The following is a 13,028-nucleotide window of genomic DNA, read 5'->3' as shown; positions in this document are numbered from 1 at the left end:
CACTGGGCGCTGTGCTGACAGCTAGCTCAGAGCCTGGAGTCTGCTTGGGATTCTGTGTCTCCTACTCTCTCTGTCCCTTCCCTGCTCGTCCTCTGTCTCTTTCTGTCTCTCAAAAATAATGTAAATAAACATTTACAAAAGATCTGAATTAAGATCCCTATCCAGGAGAAATTTTCTTCTTTCTTGCTCTCCTAAAATAGAGCTCTAGATAACTAGTGAAAATGGATTAGCGGAAACAAAGTCTAAATTATCTAGTTTAGTAGAGATGCTTTCATCAAACACCACCTTTTTATTGGCAACGTCTTCCTTACTCATTACTCATTATTCATTACTGATATTCCTGGTTTAATTTTCTTTTTGCTCTCTAATAGAATAATTTTGTCAATTCCAGAGGTTATTATTAAAATATTTCACTGTATTTTTTTCCAGAGAATTTGAATGCATTAGGAAAAGGATAAGGACTTACCATAAAGAGGTAAAATGGATCTTCTTGGTAGAAAAACATAGTCCTGTGTATAAATCATTCTTTTTCTAATGTTTATTCAAAGAATTTTTTAATGTTTATTCATTTTTGAGAGACAGAGACAGAGCACGAGCGGGGTTGGGGGGGGGGGTTGGCAGAGAGGGATGGAAACACAGCATATGAAGCACATAGACCAATGCAGGACTCAAACTCGGGAACCATGAGATCATGACCTGAGCCGAAATTGGATGCTTAACCAACTGAGCCACCCAGGGCCCCCTCATTTGAATTACTTTTAGAACTCATAAATATAGGCTGAGAAACATATTTGCACACCAACAAAAATACAACTGAAAACCATATCATTATACTTTAATTGCTTTATCTAGAACTTATGTCTTTTAAATTAGCTATAAAATATCATATTTAAAATTTTTTGTATGTAGGAAAATGTATGTATTTATAATCATGAGACTATACTAAATAGATGTCCTACTTGGAAAAGCAAGGTAAGCAAAATCTGTTCTTTATTTTAATATTAATAGAACAAGGAAATCTGGTAATGGAGTAAGCTGTCAAGCATGTAACTCCTTTAAATTACTACCACATTTTCCTTTGTTTACATGACAATAGCACTCCCCCTCTGTAATAATACAGAACACTTTTCCCATTTCCAGAATTCTTATTTGAGAATCATACAAGCTCTATAACTGTGCCCTGTCACTCAACCAAACCTATATCTTCCCGTTTACAAATAAGGGAAATGAAATATGCTGTTAAAATCTACACTTTCAGAGCAGTTTCTTTTATAATACTTTTTTGGGATGCTTATAAGTGCTCTGCGTGTGCTCAATATCTTATCTTAAGGTTAGATTATTTTATTTATACATCAAGCACAACACATTCATTGAACCAGCAAAGCAATGAGGTAAATGTGTTATTCGTCATTTGGATCTGTTGAATTATTAAATCTTAACAATTTGTTCAGTATTCAACTTATTTAGAAATGTACAAAAGCCAGATTTCAGACATATGCTTTTAATGTATTCATTTTATATCTAGAAAGTTATATTTTTGGGTGCTGAAAAGAAAGTAACTTCTATTTTAGAAAAAATGTAATTTTTAACTTATAAATGACCAGAGGAGGCTTTGAACAGTTTATAAAGAGACATTGACAGGCATATTGACAGAAATAAGCAGACCAATTGATCTATTGGTAGATGATCTAATACTAATTTAAAAGCATTTGATATCCTCTTTATGCACAGTTTTAAATTAATTCCACATTTTATGTATATTCTGACACGTTCATTGGTGTTGCTCCCCAGGAATTTAACATGGACAGGTTTTGCCTCTCTTTCATAGAACCTAAATCCTTCAGATTAGGGAAGTCATTTCTTCACTTCAAGGTATCTAATTCCATACTCCAAACACAGTAAGAAATAAATTCTTGTTAATTAAGGTAAATCTGTATGATAGACTTCTGACATTGTACGATATTGTCAATTCATGCAGAGTTCAAATATTTTTAAGAAATCTTTTCTATTCAATATTTGCAGAAATCTGATATTAGCTTTTCAAGAATTATGGATATGATCATTTGAACCTGGTCTTTATATAAGTTATAAGATGATCATATCGGTTTAACACTTTTTGGAAAGAGTAAGTTGTGGGGTGCCTGGGTGGCTCAGTCAGTTACACTTCTGTCTCTTGATTTCAGCTCAGGTCATGATCCCGTGGTTCATGGGTCCGAACCCCTGTATTGGGCTCTGTGCTGATAGCATGGGACCCATTTGGATCTCTCTCTTCCTCTCTCTCTTCCCCTCCTTCACTTGAGTTCTTTCTTTCTCTCTCAAAATATATAAATAAACTTAAAAAAAGAGTAAGTTGTAAATGAAGCTAATCCAATAAAAAATTATGGAATGCAGGTACAGTGCTAAGATAGGAAAGTAGCTTATAGTGTAATGGTGGGTGAATAATTCTAGCATTAAATTATTTCAATATAATATAGTGTCTCACCTGAGTTTTCTCCAAAAATGACAGCCTTGGATGAAGACTTGAATATTAGCAGTTTGCATGGCAATAGGACACTGGGTAGTAGATGTACATGATCAAGGACATAACCATGCAGGGATCATTTCAGGAGCCTTATAAAATGCATTTCACATGGCAATGAGATAGAATGAAATCTGGCCATTTGTAGCAAAGTGGATGGACCTCGAGGTGTCACGCTAAGTTAAATAAGTCAGGCGGAGAAGGACAGATACCATATGTTTGCTCTCATAGGTCTAACAGGAGAGCAGGAGAAACCTAATGGAGGACCAGGGGGAGGGGAAGAGGGAAAGAGAGTTGGGGAGAGAGAGGGACGCAAAACCTGAGAGACTACTGAAGACTGAAAACGAACTGAAGGTTGAAGGGGAAGGGGGAGGGTGGTGGCGGTGAAAGAGGTGGTGGTGATGGAGGAGGGCACTTGTGGGGAAGAGCACTGGGTGCTGTATGGAAACCAATTTGACAATAAACTATTTAAAAAATAAATAAAATGCATTTCAGAACTGTGTGCACCAATGGTCAAAAGGGGGAAGCACTTATCTATCAGCCCCAGTTGCACATTGATTAAATGTGACTGCACCTGAATTAACTTCAAGAAAATTCAGGTTTGCATATATGTAAGTGCTGGCAGGTGAGCATAGCCATTCTATGCAAAGACATCAGAGAAACCCAGGGCAGTAAAGGAAAGAGGTAAGAAGCACAGGACTAAGGCAAATTGCACCCACAGTAAACCAGTCAAAGATTGCTTGGGTTCTGTCATTTCTGCCGGAACACTAGCTGAAATACAAGGTGGAGAAGAGAGAATAAAATATTCAATACATATAGTGCTTAAGTGCTAAGATCAAAGGTGATATAGAAGCAAAGCAAAGAAAATGTTTTCATGAAATTTGGGATTTAGGGAAGACTTCTGAGATAATATTATGCCCAGATAAAGAAAACAAAAATGTAAGAAGATAATATTATATGCTCAGAATGGAACTGTCCCCTAAGGATGATGGTTAAGAATATCAGGCTTTAAGTATTCTAAGCTACAAATGCAAAAAGAACCACCAACTGTTGGGACCAGCCACATCTCCACAGGACATCCAGAGATGACAGCTATTTCACTATACCATCTTTACTTCAACCATTGTCCACCTAATGTGGAAATGCTGCCTCTTGATGAATTACGGTGCTCATGAAGTGGGGCAGTTTTGTCTTACATACTTGTAAAAGAGCAGTGCCTTTCTCTTCCAAGCCAAGGGTAAAAGGGCCCCCGAAGTCACGTGGTTATATATAATTTTATGTACTGAATCTGAGAAGAAGATTGGGACAGATGTTATAATGGGGCATTTTGTGAAGTGATATCCAATACCACCCCTTTCACTCTTGTTTTAAGTTGCCCAGGAAATAGTAGGCAGGATCCTGAAGGTTACAGTAAGTCCAGCACTGGAGTGATGGTAGACAGATGCTGTGAAGCCTTGGAAGGTAAATGAGATTGTACACGGTAATCTAGGTGGGACAACCACAACACGGAGCAAAGAGGCACATTCATCAGAAGCCTATGACCTGAGATGTCTGGCAGGATGGGTGAGGGACAGCCAGAAAATGTTAGGAAGTTGCTCAGGAAGAACTTCTCTCTAGTAAGTTGTTAGAAACATCTGTCTGCACCAAGCCCATAAAAAGACAAGCGAGAAGAGCAATACAGTCAGTCCAACAGGAGACCGCAATACTACAGCCTTGTCTTCTCTTGCCAAGAATAGAGTAGGAAACTCAAGGAAGAGGTGTACATGCATGAATGAGAAAAGGAATACAAACAAACTACTAACCTCACCCTTTCACTTGAATTATCCTGTATTAAAGGGGTTGGAAAAATTATGAAATTAAAGTTTTTAAACAAACAGTAATGAGTCTTAAAAACTTAAATGAGACTGTTGGAATCAATAGAGGATAATAAAAAGCTATAGAATTGGACTAAGATGGCACATTTAAGGGAATATATTAGATATTAAGAAAAAGAGGAACCACTAGAGCTGAGTTAGCAATAATTGTTAGAATAGAAATTCATTTTCTATCCCAAAGAGTCCTTAATAAATTGGTTATAAAGCTATTATTTATTGACTCTGTATTTTGTGCTTAACCCTTACCAATACCTTCACCATCATAATTTCACCTAAAGATATGGGTTACTTTTGAATTTGCTTTACAGTTAAGGCAACTGAGGTTTAGAGAGGGTAAAGAACCTTTCAAAAGGCTCACAATAGAGATTTAAAATTAATCTGCAAGCCTGATTCCACAGTGTAAGCTCTTAACCATGGTGTTATGCCATCACTCTTTGGGAAGGATATTGCAAGCAAACAGTAAAAGAAGAATACAGCAGAATGGCATGAAACAATATATTTATGGGGCTACATGAAACCTGGCATTACTGAAGTATTAACGAGAACAGGGGCCAAGTCAATGGAGAGAAACAAGTTCATGGAGACCCTCTTGTGCACACTACCAAGCTCAAATTGTAGACAGTAGGCATTAGGGAAATTTGGAAGGGTTTTTAACCAAGGGAGTAAGATGGTCCAATCTGTGATTTCTGCCGATTGACTCTCTCATATGTACTAATATTGCTTTAGCCAGATATCAGACTCTTAATCTTCATCTAGTAACTTTAAAATTCCTTTAAGTAATAAGGACAGAGATTGTGGTTCATAGTCACAACTGCTACTAGAAAAAGCATCTTATTTTTTTTTAATGCTTTATTTATTTTTGATACAGAAGAGACAGAGCATGGGAGGGGGAGGATCAGAGAGAGAGGGAGACACAGTATCTGAAACAGGCTCCAGGCTCCGAACTAGCTGTCAGCACAGAGCCTGACGCGGGGCTCGAACCCACGAACGTGAGATCTGACCTGAGCCGAAGTCGGAGACTTAACCGACTGAGCCACCCAGGCGCCCCACTAGAAAAAACATCTTAAAGAACATCATAATAGTGTCCACATTCAAGAATTAAGAGTCACTTTGCTGAGAGCTTTAATCATAAATGGATGAATTTTGTCAAGTGTGGTTTTGCATCTCGAGATAATCATGATTTTTATCCTTTATTTTTAAAAATATAACTTATTGTCAAATTGGCTTCCATACAATATCCTTCATTTTTTAATGTGGTGATACACATTGACTGACCTACAGATGGTGAACTATCCTTGCATCCCTAGAATAAATCCCACTAGACCATAGTGCATAATCATTTTAATGTGTGGCTAAATTGGTTTGCTAGTATTTTGTTGAGGAGTTTTGCATCTATGTTTGTCAGGGATATTGGTCCATAATTTTCTTTTCTTATGGCATCCTACTTTGGTTTTACTATCTGGTTATGCAAATGAGTTTGGGAAAGTTCTCTCCTCTTCTCTTTCTGAGAAGAGTTTAAGAAGAATTGGTATTAATTCTTTGAATGTTTGGTAGAATTAACCAGTGAAGACATCTGGTCCTAGATTTGGTTGGTGGGAGGTTTTTGATTACTGATTCACTCTTCTTACTAGCAATCAATCTGTTCAGATTTTCTATTTCATTATGATTCAGTATTGGTAGGTTGTATATTTCTAAAAATATATTGACATCTTCTAGGTTGTCAAATTTGTTGGCATGTAATTATTCATAGTACTGCCTTATGATCCTTTGTATTTCTGGGTAACAACTGAAATATCTCTTTCATTTGTGATTCTATTTATTTAAGTGCTCTCTTTCTCTTTCTCTCTCTGTGGTAAGTCTAGCTAAAGGTTTACCAATTTTCCTTATCTTTTCAAACAACTCTTAGTTTCATTGATCTTCCCAACTGTATTTTTTGTTTCTACTTGTTTCTCTTCTAATCTGTTATTTCCTTTTTTCTAATAACATTGGGCTTAATTTGTTCTTTTTTTTCTATTTCCTTGAGATCTAAAGTTTGGTTGTTTATTTTAGACTTTTTATATTTCCTGAAGTAGCATGTATTGCTATGAACTTCCCTGTTAGAACTGCTTTTGCTGCATCCCACAAATTTTGGTATATTTTTATTTCCATTTTTGTTTGTTTCTAGGTGTTTATTTCTCTTTTGCTTTCTTCTTCTACCCATTGGTTGTTCAGTAGCATGTTGTTTAATCTCCACACATTTGTGAAGTTTCCAGTTTTCCTAAATGTAATTCTAGTTTAACATTATGGTTGGAAAATATGCTTTACATGACATCAATACTCTTATATTTATTATTGTTTGTTTTGTGATCTAACAGATGATCTATTCTGGGAAATTTACAATGTATATTTAAGAAGAATGTGTATTTCTTTCTTTTGAGTGGAATGTTCTATATATATCTGTTAAGTCCATCTGGTCTAACACATCCTTTAAAGTTGATGTTTCTTCATTGATTTTCAACATCTATTTATGATTAAAAAGTCTTAACAAAGATGGTATAGAGGGAATGTACCTCAATATAATAAAAGCCACATATGACAAGCCTACAAAAGACATCATATTCAATGGTAAAAAGCTGAAAACCTTATCTCTAATATCAGAAATAATACAAGGATCCCATTCTCACCACTTTGATTCAGCATAGTATTAGAAATCCTAGCCAGAGCAACTAGGCAAGAAAAAGAAATAAAAGCATCCAAATCCAAAAGAAAGAAGTAAAACTGTTACTATTTTCAGCTGACATGCTATTATATATAGAAAATCCTAAAGATTTCATCCAAAAACTGCTAGAATTAATAAATTCAGTAAAGTTGCAAGGTACAAAATCACTGCACAAAAATCTGTTGCATTTTTATACACTAATAATGAACTCTCAGAAAGAAAAATAAAGAACACAATCATATTTGGCACTGAAAAGAATAAAATAGCTAGGAATAAATTTAACCAATGAGATGAAAGACCTGTGCTTTCAAAACTATAAGACATTAATGAAAGAAACTAAAGAATACAAAAATAAATGGAAAGATATTTTGTCCTTATGGATTTGAAGAACCAATATTGAGATGATCAGGCAACTTAAAGCAACCTACATTCAGTACATTCCCTATCAAAATTCCAATGGCATTTTTCAAATAAAAAGAATAGATAATATTAAAATTTGTATGGAACTACAAAAAACCTGAATAGCCAAAGCAATATTGAGAAGAAAAACAAATCTGAGGGCATCACATCCCCTGATTTCAAATTGTATCACAAATCTATAGTAATTAAAACAGTATGGTATGGCCATAAAAACAGACACACAGATAAATGGAACAGAATACAGAGCTCAGAAATAAATTCATACATATGGTTAATTAATTTAAGACAAAGGAACCAAGAATATACAAGGGGGAAAGGACAGTTTCTTCAATGAATGGTGTTGGGAAGACAGGACAATTACATGCAAAACAATGAAACTGTACCATTACACCATATGCAAAAATTCACTCAAAATGGATTAAAGACTTAAATGTTAGAGTTAAAACCATAAAACTCATAGAAGAAAACAGGTGGTAAACTCCTTGGCATAGGTCTCACTGATGATTTTTTTAATCTGACACCAAAAGCAAAAGGAACAAAAGCAAAAATTAATATGTGGGATTAAATCATACTAAAAATCTTTTGTACAGTTAAGGAAACCAACAAAATGAAAATGGAACTTACTAAATGGAAGAAAATATTTGCAGCTCATATATCTGAAAAGGGGCTAATATCCAAAATACATAAAGAATTCATATAACTCAATAGCCAAAAAAACCAATCCAATTAAAAACTGACATGGGGTGCCTGAATGGCTCAGTCAGTTAAGCGTCCGACTTCAGCTCAGGGCATGATTTCACCGTTCCCAAGTTCGAGCCCTGTGTCAGGCTCTGTGCTGACAGCTCAAAGCCTGGAGCCTGCTTCAGATTCTGTGTCCTCCTCTCTGTCTCTGCCTCTCCCCTGCTTGTGTTCTGTCTCTCGTGAAAATGTATAAACATTTAAAAAAATGTTTTTTAAACTGGCAGACGACATTTCTTCAAAGAAAATATAGATGGCCAACAGGTACATAAAAATATGCTTAATATTATTGATTATCAGAGAAATGCAAATCAAAACTAAAATGAAGTATCTCCTCACATCTGTTAGAATGACTATTATCAAGACAAGAAATAAAAAGTGTTGGCAAGGATGTGGAAAAAAGAAAATCACTAGGCACTGTTACTGAGAATATAAACTGATTCAGCCACTATAGAAAATAGTATGGAGGTTTCTCAAAAAATTAAAAATAGAACTAACATATGATCCAGCAACTCCACTTCTAGCTATTTATCCTAAAAATGAAGAAAACATTAACTTAGAAGACATATATACCCCCATGTTCATTGCAGCATAATTTAAAACAGCCAAGATACAGAATAAGTATCAATTAATGGATGAATAAAGAAATTATGACATATATACATAATATATTATATATAAAATATATTATAAAAGATTATGTAATATATAATGTATATTATTTTATACACACAATAGAATATTATTTGGCCATAAAAAAAGAACAAAATTTGCTATTTGCTACAACATAGATGGACCTCTGGACCTCAAGAACATTATGCTAAGTGAAATAAATTAGAGAGAGAAAGAAAAATATTGTATGATCTCTCTTATATGTGGAATAAAAAGACAAACAAATGAAAAACAAGCTGATAGATACACAACAAATTACTAATTGCCACAGGCAGAAGTTGGTATATGGGGTGGAGAAATAATTTCCTTTAAAAATGTAATGTAAGGGGCGCCTGGGTGGCTCAGTCAGTTAAGCGTCCAGCTTCGGCTCAGGTCATGATCTCATGGTTTGTGGGTTCAAGCCCCACATCAGGCTCTATGCTGACAGCTAGCTCAGAGCCTGGAGCTTATCTTCAGATTCTGTGTCTCCCTCCCCTGCTCATGCTGTCGCTCGCTCTCTCTCTCTCTCTCTCTCTCTCTCAAAAATAAATAAAAAACATAAAAATTTAAAAAAATGTAATCTAACTACATTTTTTGATCTAGCCTATAGGTGTGTGTGTGAGAATTTTTATCTATACCTACTGAAAAAAGAAAAGCCACTCATTTTAAAAAGAATTAAGTTTCATAACATTTCATTCTCAACCCTTAATTCAAAACTTCACGATTCACTTTTCTAGAATCACTTTCCATATAAATATATGGATAACTATCTGTTTAAATATCTTCATAATTTAACAGCTTTTGAAATTTGACTTTAGTTGGGATTAACACTGAGTGTTATATGGAAACCACCTTGACAATAAACTATAAAAGAAAAAAATAAATAAAAATGCTGAACAAACAAAAAAATTAAAAAAAATAAAATGTATATACTGGTTAAAAAATTAAAGAAATTTGACTTTAGCATTTGTAGTTTGCAGGAAAAGGTTGGCCATGAGTTAATTAAATGTTTATGCCTAGAATTTCATGTGATTAATTTAAAAGTCATACTTCTTAAGTGTTATGAGCATTTTTTATGGGTCTTTTGACACTATAAAATGAAATATAATCTTATAGCATACTAAAATTTCTTTACCCTGGGGATTTTATTTTATACTACAGACAGGATCACATCTTGAGAGTATAGATTTTCAAACCAATTCTTAGAAGAAAATTAGCAAATTTTGTGAAATTCATAATACAGTTAGCCAATATAAATAGTATGTAAACTCTCTTAAGTATCATATAAGGCAAAGACTACTAAATTTCAGTCACTAGAAATAAGCCAAAATGCAATCAATCATCCCTGAATCTTATTCAGAATCCTTATTTTTAAAAAAGGTGTATTTAAGAGTAAGAAATAAACCTAAAAAGAGACATATCTGATTACAAAAAGAGACATTCTTGTGTTTAATACTCGAATAAAATTCAATACAATTTCAAATTGCTAAAAATGTGTTATCACATTTATTCATGTTTTTATTTATAGATTCAAAAACACAAATAAAATAGATACGAAATGATACTCTCACCTAAATACACAGAGATGTTTTTAATTTTCTAGGCACCACAAAATTATGTGTGGCATTCTGGCTGCATCATTGAAATTATAAAGTAATATCTTTCAGATGACATGTTAAATCAAAGTTTTCCAGAGATTAAAGATTACATGGTAAATCTGGTAAAGAGCAGGGGTTATAAATCTAGGATCCCAAAATATGTCCAAAGACCTCAATATAACATTAACCTGCAAACAGATTTTCTGTTCAAAAAAGCTGCCAAGGGATTATTGGACATTTGGTGTCATAACACACATTGATAATTTGCAATTTATGGAATGCCACAGTTTCATGGTTAGATTAAAAGTCAAGTTTGTTTCTTTTCATAGCATACTGAAAGAATATGGGTTTGTTTTATCCTGTAGAATCTGAAAATTGGCAATATGAGAGTAAAATATTAAAGAACACTGATTGAAAGAGAATTATTAGGCAACTGACTTGAAGTTGAATACTTTTTGTAGAAATCTTGACAAAGGTATTTTTTTTACTTTGTAAAATTTTATTAAAATAAAAAGCTAATAAATACAAGAGAACATGTAGCAAAAGAGAAAATGCATCCAAAAATTCAAATATGCAATGTGAATTTTCAGTTATTTCAATAAACCATTACAATATTATCATATAGACTCAAAATTATTTGGACCAGGTTTAAATTCTCAAATTAACAGTTTTAAACTTATTTGCAACCTTAAATTCTTTGCCTGCAATACACATTCATACTGCATTTCCTCCCTTTCTCCCGCTCCCTCCCTGCTTCTATCCCTCTCTCTCCCCCTCTCTCTGATCTTCCTCTACATCTCCCTCCTTCCTTTTAAAGGATAGAGTAAATATTTTAAATGCTAAGGGCTAACATTTTTAACTAAATTTTCATCTTTAATGTATTTGCTTATGTACACTCCATCTAAAAAAGTCTCATCTAGACAATAGTATTGAAATACATATGTAGCATCAATAATTATGTAATTAAAATTCATTATGAAATGTTAGTAAAATAATAAAGTTGGAGAAGGTTTAGGGCACCTGGTTGGCTCAGTCAGTAGAGCGTGGGACTCTTGATCTCAGCGTTGTGGGTTCGAGCCCCACATTAGGTGTTGAGATTACCTAAAAAAATCTTAAAAAAAAAAAAGTTAGAGGAGGCTTAAAATAATGTGCTATATGGTTTATGAACCTTAAAAAATGTGTTATTTTGGACAGTTTGGCATTTTTAAAAAACAAAACATAACGTTGCATTAGGATCTTAAAATTCTGTAAAAGTAACTATATGAGATAAACGAATGATGCTAAATAAAAACATCCTGATTTGGCTTACTGGGTGACATATATTTGTTGGATAAATTAAAAATCTTTTGAAAAAAATCTTGGCAAATGTTCAAGATAAATTCTTACAATACTAAGAATTATAGTTTTATTTATTATTTAATTTTTATTTTGGAGACACAGTGCACATGAGCAGGGTAGAGGGGCAGAGGGAAAGAAAATCTTAGGCAGGTTCCATCCTCTGCATGATTGTGGGGCTCCTCCCCACAACCCTGGGAACATGACTTGACTGGAAATCAAGAGTCAGACGCTCAATGGACTGAGCCAGCTGGGTGCCCTTATGGTTTTATTTTTACTTCCGAATAAAGTTAAGATTTGTTTTCTAAGGTGATTTACACTGCTAGCTACTATTTAAAATCAAATTTTCCTCTTTATTTCTTTTGCTACAAGGTACTATTATGGATAATATAAGTTCATTTCCCAGTAATTATGCAAATTGATGAGAAAATAGTGTTTTTACTTGTTTTAATTAATTTATTGCTGTGGAAATAATGAATGTGTATATTATAACAATGTTATGAGTTCCATATGCCTTAATAAAAAAAGGAATATTAGGGCGCCTGGGTGGCTCAGTTGGTTAAGTGGCCAACTTTGGCTCCGGTCATGATCTCGTGGTTCATGAGTTCAAGCCCTTCATTGGGCTCTATGCTGACAGTTCAGAGCCTGGAGCCTGCTTCAGACTCTGTGTCTTCTCTCTCTCTGCCCCTCCCCTGCTCATGCTTTGTCTCTCTCTCTCAAAAACAAATTAAAAAATCATTAAAAATAAAGAAAAAGAAAAACAATAATATTGTTTTTTTAACACAGATCAAAAAAATAATAGGTAGGTACATTAAATTTACTATCATTTATTTCACTTTCTTAAATCCATTCAATCTTGGCAGAGACTGAAAGGACACAGGTCTGAACCAAACTGACTCCATGACAGGCTTTAAGTTTCCCCTCTGAGTTTAAAGGCCGAAGCTTCGGTTTCCCAGAATCGTTAGACAATAGCAGGAAAGGGCACAGACTGCTCAAAAAGTGACCACCTTCGCAGCACCCAATCAGAAGCGGCCAGCCAACACACTTAACATTCCTCAGGACAGGCCTGGAGATGGAAACTATAGATAGTCACCTGTTGTTTAACGCTAGATTAACCAGTTACTCACCCCACGTGGGGGTCTTTGGCCCACCCTGTAATTGGTTATTTTCAAAGAAACACTAAATGTCATGATTGG

At 34.3% G+C, this 13,028-nt stretch overlaps 1 non-coding gene across 1 annotated transcript; it reads left to right on the top strand.

Annotated features, from left to right (window-relative positions):
- The first annotated feature begins 11,515 nt into the window (after positions 1–11,515).
- TRNAK-CUU lies at positions 11,516–11,588 on the top strand. Its single transcript has one exon. It is a non-coding gene; the product is annotated as a tRNA-Lys (tRNA).
- Positions 11,589–13,028: the final 1,440 nt, after the last annotated feature.

This window comes from Suricata suricatta, chromosome 6 (genome assembly GCF_006229205.1).
Source record: "Suricata suricatta isolate VVHF042 chromosome 6, meerkat_22Aug2017_6uvM2_HiC, whole genome shotgun sequence".
NCBI lineage: Eukaryota > Metazoa > Chordata > Mammalia > Carnivora > Herpestidae > Suricata > Suricata suricatta.
Note: the sequence above shows the minus strand (reverse complement) of the source record. Positions and strands in the feature narration are given on the sequence as shown.